The following is a 7,880-nucleotide window of genomic DNA, read 5'->3' as shown; positions in this document are numbered from 1 at the left end:
GTACACTCAGCACTAGACCTGGCACTTTGTATACTCAAGGTGTTCAACGAGTATAGACCGGATGAACTTTTGGAGATCAAGTTAAAGGTCATGATGTTCCTCTGATCTATGCTCTGATAGTCTTCCCCAAAAAGCTGATGTTGAAGCAAATTGATTGTTGACACGCCTTGGGTCATTGTTGAATAACTGGAAATACTTTGCTAAAGTTTTATAAGGTAGGACAGAACACCACTGAGAAATCACATGCCATTTCCCAGAAGCAAACTGATACTCACTGAGCAGTGAACTTTTTAGACTCAGTTTTGTAGAGATAAAACTCTTTAGTTCTTAAAAGAAAGTAATTGTTCTCATGACTTTTTTTTTAATAGAATTTGATCTATTAAAGCTGAACAAGAGCTGTTGGCTTTGGAATGAGTAGATATATGTAATTCCCAGCAATGTCATTATATCGCCCCTTAAAGTGGATGACCAAGAGACAGAGCTTGAGTTATTATGCAGGCAGCAGGAAATAGTGAAAGTGATAGATTTCTTCATCTTCAGTGATAATAATAATGATGATGATCATGTCCTGGATTCCATCCCACAGAATGGCAAATGGATTTCTAGGGTCCTCTCTAAAGAATTTGAGGTTGAAGCAGAAAAGTGAAATATGATGCTATCTGAATGATAGTTGGAGAAATATTACTTAGGACAAAAGCATTAGTAAAAAGACCAATTTCCTAGGCCCTTGTTTTTCTCTTGCAAGTTGATCCTGCTCTTTGGTGGCAGGAAATCTTTGAGTTATTTATGAGAATTCATGCTTTCCTATCTCCAGGCTTTAAGTTACTCCATGGTCGCCCCCTGCCTACCTTCACTTGCGAATAAAGAGAAGGAAATTAGCTCTGTGCTTGGACTCCATGAACACGTCCACAAAAAAGGAACAGCTCAGTTTGGTTACTGTCCTTTTCCTTCAGAGAATAGACTCATGTGGTTTTTAAACAGTTAACTATGACTTGAGTAATGCTATATACTAAAATTTTTAAGTGTTTTTCCAAAAAAGATACTATAGTGCTGTCTTCCTTTTGTTGCCAAACACTGACTGTCTTCTCTACAGTGTACCCTTATTCACAACTTTCTCCCCAGAGCGGTGAAAAGAAGACCCGTCAGGACTTGAATTAGCTGCCAGAAATCCCCAGTTGTAGTCAAGTCCTACTAACCAGCTAGTAAATCCTTTAAAATATCACTTTCAAGTCTCATGGAGCCATTGTTTAATTTGATCCTCCCAATAGCCTTAAGAGCCAGGATGACTACAACTGCCATTTAAGGGATGAAGAAATGTCAGCTGCAAGAGATTATGTATGTGGGGAAAGGCTTAAAACTCTGGGATTTGTAATGTCACTGGGGTGAGCAAGAATCATTGTCTACCTTAGGGGGCAGAGGTCTGTGATCACCCTGTAGTAGCCTAGTGTCCCTTTTTCTTTGCTCCCCAAGGTACTTTAATCACTACTATATATTTCCGTTCTTTCATATCAAGCTCCACCTTTACAATTTTAGATGGTCCAATCCTATTTTTTCTTTCTTTTTGCCATCCTTACCTTTGTTATGTAGGCCTATGTATGGGTGCTAGATATGGGGCAAGGACTGATTTTTAAAGCCAAGAACCCAGATGGAAGCTTTCAAATGTTAATTGACCCACGGATATGAACCTTCAGGAATCACCAAATGAGAACATCAAGAGAAACACTTTCGGAACAGGAACAGAGACTGAATTTGCCAAGGTCTTGTTAGAACTGTGTTAGGAGACGAGGGCCGTTATGGGGATCAGACAGACGGAACTGCAAAGAAATGTCTCAATACACAAAGAAGGTCTGACCTATCGTTTACATTCGGAATGCCAACAAGTACCAGGAATTTTGCCTAAGATTCTGGAAGTCATAGTTGGCCTCTAAGCGTTCCACACTGTCTCCAAAAGCCCAAGAAGGTCAGGTCACGGGGGAAGGGGACTGGCGTCAAAGCTCAGCCACAGAGAGCGATGCAGGCACAGCTGGTACTTGACTCGGCCCTTCAGACTCCAGCCTTCTTTCCGTGCCATCATTCTGTGTCTTAGCCCCTCTCCATCTCTGTTTCCACGTCTGCTGCATGACAGGTTGCAATAGATGCTAAGATCGCTACCGCTTCAAATTCTGTGATTTATTTTCCTTCTAGAAGCTTCTCAGCCTAGCACAGACCCTTCCCTTTTCACTGCAAACAGGAACATTCCTTTCTCCCACCACACTCTCACTCCCTTCCAACCCACGACAAAGGATTAAAAGCAAACCGAATTTTCCTACTCAGGGCTTAATGACAGCCTGAAACTTGAAAGTCTCAGTGAGAAATCCCATATACTGGTTTTATCGTGGACAAAAGATCATTACATCTGTTTACCTGGGGCCGGATGAACCTCTCATTAAAGTTTAATTACCAAGGAGTCAGACAACTACTTCTATATGTTGAATGCCTGAGCTAATGTGGTATTTCTTTTGCCGCCATTCAAATTCAATATATTTTCCACCCTTCTCTTTCCCTTTCCAATGCCACTGGTGACTCATCACACACTGTTTGAAAAATCCATGTATTTCCCAAGCAAGGCCAGGTAGCTGGCTGGAGACTCCTGGTCACCAGTGGGTCAAGCACGTGTTGCTTCAGAGAATCACTAATGGCATCAGGAAAAAGAGAAAAGAATACGTAATAACTTGGCCATTGATTTCGTTTAAAAGAAAAGACAAGTCAAAAAAAAAAAAAAAAAGTCAAACCAGGGTAACTGGGCACTTCATGAGAGACACAGAGAGAGAGGCAGAGACCCAGGCAGAGGGAGAAGCAGGCTCCGTGCAGGGAGTCTGATGTGGGACTTGATCCCCAGGATCAAGGACCCCAGGATCACGCCCTGAGCTAAAGGCAGGCGCTCAACCATTGAGCCCTCCAGGTGTCCCAGGGAGAGTTTATATGGACCTATAGGAAAGGCACTTCTACTGTATCCAGGACAGGTGACAGTTTTGAGGGAGAGGTGAGGGCAAAGCCATTATTCCTGACCCACGGTCTTGCTGGTCTGCACCCTGCCACGGGCTCAGACCAGCGGGGAGACTCTAACATAACCCAACCCGAACCCTCTTCCCATTTGGTTGCTTGCAAGTCTCATTTGGTTGCTTTACTCCTCCTATAAAGCGAACGTCCTGTAAGCGCTGCTGCGACACTATAGGGGATCCCAATGCCTTCATTCCCCTGTTCTCCACAACGCTTATGTCTGGGTCCCTTTGCCATTCTGGGGCCCTCAGCTCCCACCACAGAAGTTTCCAACCCACTCACATCAGTCACAATTTGCAATTGCTGATTTGAGTTTATAGTCAGAATCCTACCCTCCTCGATTCCAAAATACAGTCTGGAAAAAAAATCCTAATTAATAAAACTGAATGGCCAAGAAATATGTTCTGGTAATTAATGACATTCTTGAGATAAGTATCAATAGGAACAAAACTGCCTCATGGTTCCTTTCTAAGATGCTCATTAATTTGGAGCAGAAGCAGGGGCCCCGGGGGATGTAAAAATACCCACAGAAGCTGGCAAGAGGAATGCCTGCCCAGGAGCAGGCACACGGCCACGGAGATGAACCTCTTGGTTCTCCCTTCGAGTGAGAACCTGCTGTGGGGAGGGCAGTTGGCTGTTGGACAGTCCCAGCTGCAAGCCTTTGGAATCCACCACAGCATCTGGGCCAAGGCCACATCTCCTCGGGGTTCTAGAACCTGGCAATTTCTGCCCAGTATGGGACTCCTCTAACAATTAATCACTTCATAGATGAGACTTTCTCAGACTTGCACTGAAGTCTGAGGCTCTTCACCCACAATCCCCCTTCTTTTCCCCTCACCGTGCGCAGGTGTCAGATCCACATCATGGTCCGGGACTCACTCTGCCTACTGTTAGTCCCTCTCCTCCTTTATCTTTTGTGGGCCACCAAAAAATTCCTTTGCATTTTTAATTTTATTCCTGCATCTGCCTCTTGTAGGCCCCAAACTGACATACAAGGAAACGGTGAACCTCACCAGTGAGGAGGGAGCCAGAAAGACTGCAAGAGGACTGACTCGTTTACCATTTTACCCTCAGTGTCCAGTAGAATGAACAGGACATCCATGGGCCACAGTCTGCAGAGGAGAATAATGAACAGAGGACATGCTGGCATTCCCGGAGACATGGGTCCCCATCTGGTCCCAGTGAACAAGCCACCCAGGTCACCACCTCGTATGTGTAGGGACGCTGAGGCCTCTCCAGATCCACCAGTTACTTCAAGGTGTGAAAAATTGTTAGATATTTTCCCATGATACCCAGGGGCCATAGGAAAGCTACTGTAAGTTTCAGCCTCTCTCTGTGTAGACGCACTGTGTCACTGCTCATTGTCTTCTATTTACCCCGGATATCTGAGCATGGAACTTTCTATAAGATTTGCTCCCACTCTAGGCTTTATATACTTTAAAAAAACAATCAATAAAATAAAAATTCATGTGTTATTCCCATCTGCTTTCAAATTCCCAAATCTATCCAATATTCAGGTAGGGACTTCTTGTTATTATTTTAGGTTTCAGCTCAAACAGGTCCTTCTAGAGAAAGGTCTCCCACGGATGTCTAACCTTCTGTCGTACCCCTCCACCCATTACCCTCTTTTGTCTCTTCCTCTTTTGTCTCGGCACCACCTGAAATTTTGTTAATTGTGTGTTTATTTACTCTTTTTTTTTTCTTGATGACCACAGCTTTGTAGTACAACCTGAAATCTGGCGTGTTTATTTACTCTTTATTTCTTGCTCTAGAAAGCACACGTCAGAAGAGCCAAGACGTTGACTGTCTTATTCTCTCCTATGCCCTTAAATCTTAAAATATGCCAGGCATACATTTAAATGAGTGACAAGAAAGTCAAAAACTGAATAATTAGACATTTTACCATCTCATTTGGGAAATCTGAGACCCAGCTCAGAGAGCTATACATTTCTCTGAGCAGCCTTCTTGTCCTTCATTCACTATTACATTTGGCTAAGAAAAAAGTCCATGTGTAAACAACCACACCACTTTCACCCCAGAGGAAACTGCTTTTGGTGATAATCTGAATCAGTAGTCTAAAAACTTCTTGGTCACTTATCTTTATCAGTAATCAATTTTTAAACAATCCCATTATGTTTCATTATTTATAAGTTAAATGTGTATAACCTCAGTGCTAATGTATTATGTGCATTTTAAAACATAAAAATCGAAATGTAAACAGAAACTATTTTCTTTCTCGCCCACCCCTACCCCACCAAGTTTGGGTCATCTTGTGTGCCTCCTACAATATGTATGGCGTATTTTGAAGATCACTAAGCAAAGCAATTTTTATCTGGAGATAAGAGGTTTTGAGGGGTTAGAAGTGAGAGAGGGGCTAAGGACAAGGAGGGAACACAGGAACATTCTTTGGGACGTTGGAACTGTTTTATATCCCGTTTTATGGCAGCAGTAACAAGAATCTACTCAAGTGTTAAACCCCATCAATCTGTATATACCAAAACAATGGATATATTGGATATAAATTCTTTATAAAGGCTTAAGAAAACAAACAACAAAAAGGGTCTAGTATGAAGTTAGACATTAAGCATTTATTTTTTCTGACAAGTGAAAAATCCTGGAAAAACCCACATGTCCATCCTTGCTCTGTATTTCCCTTCAGAGATCAGCATTACATGAAAGTGAAAGAAATAATATATCTGTATAGACACGTCATTGATCCTTGAGCCCTACAGCCAACCGTGGCACATGGCTACAACATGGCCCACTCCATCCACATGCTCCTTTGAAGCCCCTCATCAAGAGGTGGGGTTCCTCTGCCCTTGAATCTGGCCTAACCTTAATGACTCACTTATAACTGATAACATATATGAACCTATAGGCTAAGTCAGAAAAGGCCATACAGCCTTTGCCCACGTCTCTTAGGGCATTTTCTCTCAAAATCTAGCCTTTTTAGTGAGGAAGGCCCGGGACACACAGACTGGCTTTCTATCGAGTTTATAGTCCCAAATGAGGCCAACCTTGAGTCATCCCATCCTGTAATGGTTACTTTTGTTTGTCAACCTGACTAGGTCACAAGGTGCCCAGATATCCAATTAAACATTATTTCTGGGTATTTCCAGAATAAATTAGCATTTGAACTTGTGTACTGAGTAAAGCAAGTGGTCCTCCCCAATGTGGGTGGGTGGCTGTCATCCAACCCACTGAAAAACTGAACAGAACAGAAAGGTAGAGGATGGTTGAAATCACTCTCTGCCTGTTTGAGCTGAGACACCGATCACCTCCTACCTTTAGCATTCCTGGTTTTCAAGCTTTCAGATACTCAGACCAGGATCTATACCACGGGGTCCCAGCTCTCAGACCTTCAAACTGCACCACTGGCTTTCCTGGGTCTCCATCTTGCAGATGACAGATTATGGGACTTCACAGTTTCCATAATCACATGAGCCAATCTAATTTCATTCAGTAGATAGACAGACAGGGGTACCTGGGTGGCTCATTTGGTTGAGCATCGGCCTTCAGCTCAGGTAGTGATATCAGGGTCCTGGGATCAAGCCCTATGTAGTCAGGCAACCTGCTCAGTGGGGGGTCTGCTTCTCCCTCTTCCTCTGCCCCTTCCTCCTGCTTGTGTACTCTCTCTCTCTCAAATGAATAAATAAAATCTTTTCTTAAAAAAAATAGATACAAAGATAAAATATCTTTCTATCTACCTACCTACTGACCTACCTTCCATATTGGTTTTGTCTTTTTTGCACACCTTAACCAATGTACACCCCAAGCAGGAAGTCCTAAGAGTTCCGGCCTCCAGGTATTTAGTAACCCCCAGATATGTGAGTCTTCCCAGTTAAGGCCCCAAGTACTGTGGAACCAAAGCAAGCCAGATCCATTATATCTGTGAATTCCTGACCCAAAGATCCCATAAGCATTATAAAACGGTTATTATAGTATGCTACTAAATTTTGGGATGGTTTGATAGATAGTACCTGTGTCCAGTCCATTAACAATTCTGCCCTTTTTCTTTAGCAATAAAATACTGATTTTGTTTGGAGAGCTCTGTTAAAAATACTAACTCTCCCAGCTTTCTTTATACCAAAGTATGGCCAAGTAAGTACAATTACGGCCAATGAGAAGATAAGATGAAATTGCTAGTTAGAGTTTCTAAAAATAAAAATAATAAAATACTTTTAGTAGATAGATGAGATGGCTGGTGTCTTTGGCATTTTACTTTTTTCTTTTTTATCTTTTTAACTTTCCTCATTCTCCCTGCCTAGCATGCAGTTTTGATACCTGGAAGAAGGAAGAACAGGAACCACCTTGCCACCAGGAGGGTGAAAACCACAGTCTAGAAATGATGGTACAAAATGATATCCTGATTCCATGATGATTTTGTAGAGCCATTACACCAGACTGAACTTCCCACCTAAAACCTCTTGTTATATATAAGAAATAAACTCCTCCATGAGAAAGCAACCTTTAATTAGTGTTTTTTTGTTATATGCAGGCAAATACACTAGGTACCAAAAAAACAATGATACAGGAAGTAACAGAACCTAAAATTATGCTTTGTTAAATGTGGCTGAGAAGGACTGGCTTCAAGGGGGGCTCAGCAGGGCCCAATACTTGGCATAACATTCTACTATCCTTATCTTGACATTTTTAATAAACTGATATTTGAACTTACATTTTGTAAGTGAAGTCTGATGGGACAATGGAGCACACATATAAGCAGAGGAGATACACAGTACGTGGATCTGTTGTTTTTTGCCACCTATTTGCATAGAATGCTCACAACGCCCCAGGAGCAGAGGACTCCACAGAGCCACAATGCATGGAAGTTCAAGGAG

At 42.3% G+C, this 7,880-nt stretch overlaps 1 long non-coding RNA gene across 1 annotated transcript; it reads left to right on the top strand.

Moving 5' to 3' along the window:
- Positions 1-1,923: 1,923 nt before the first annotated feature.
- LOC111090807 lies at positions 1,924-7,497 on the top strand. Its single transcript, XR_005372931.1, has 3 exons — positions 1,924-2,125; positions 4,114-4,297; positions 7,308-7,497. It is a non-coding gene; the product is annotated as an uncharacterized LOC111090807 (long non-coding RNA).
- The last annotated feature ends 383 nt before the right edge of the window (positions 7,498-7,880 follow it).

This window comes from Canis lupus, chromosome 18 (genome assembly GCF_011100685.1).
Source record: "Canis lupus familiaris isolate Mischka breed German Shepherd chromosome 18, alternate assembly UU_Cfam_GSD_1.0, whole genome shotgun sequence".
Classification (NCBI taxonomy): Eukaryota; Metazoa; Chordata; class Mammalia; order Carnivora; family Canidae; genus Canis; species Canis lupus.
The sequence above is the reverse complement of the archived record's forward strand: the minus strand, read 5'-3'. Positions and strand labels throughout refer to the sequence as shown.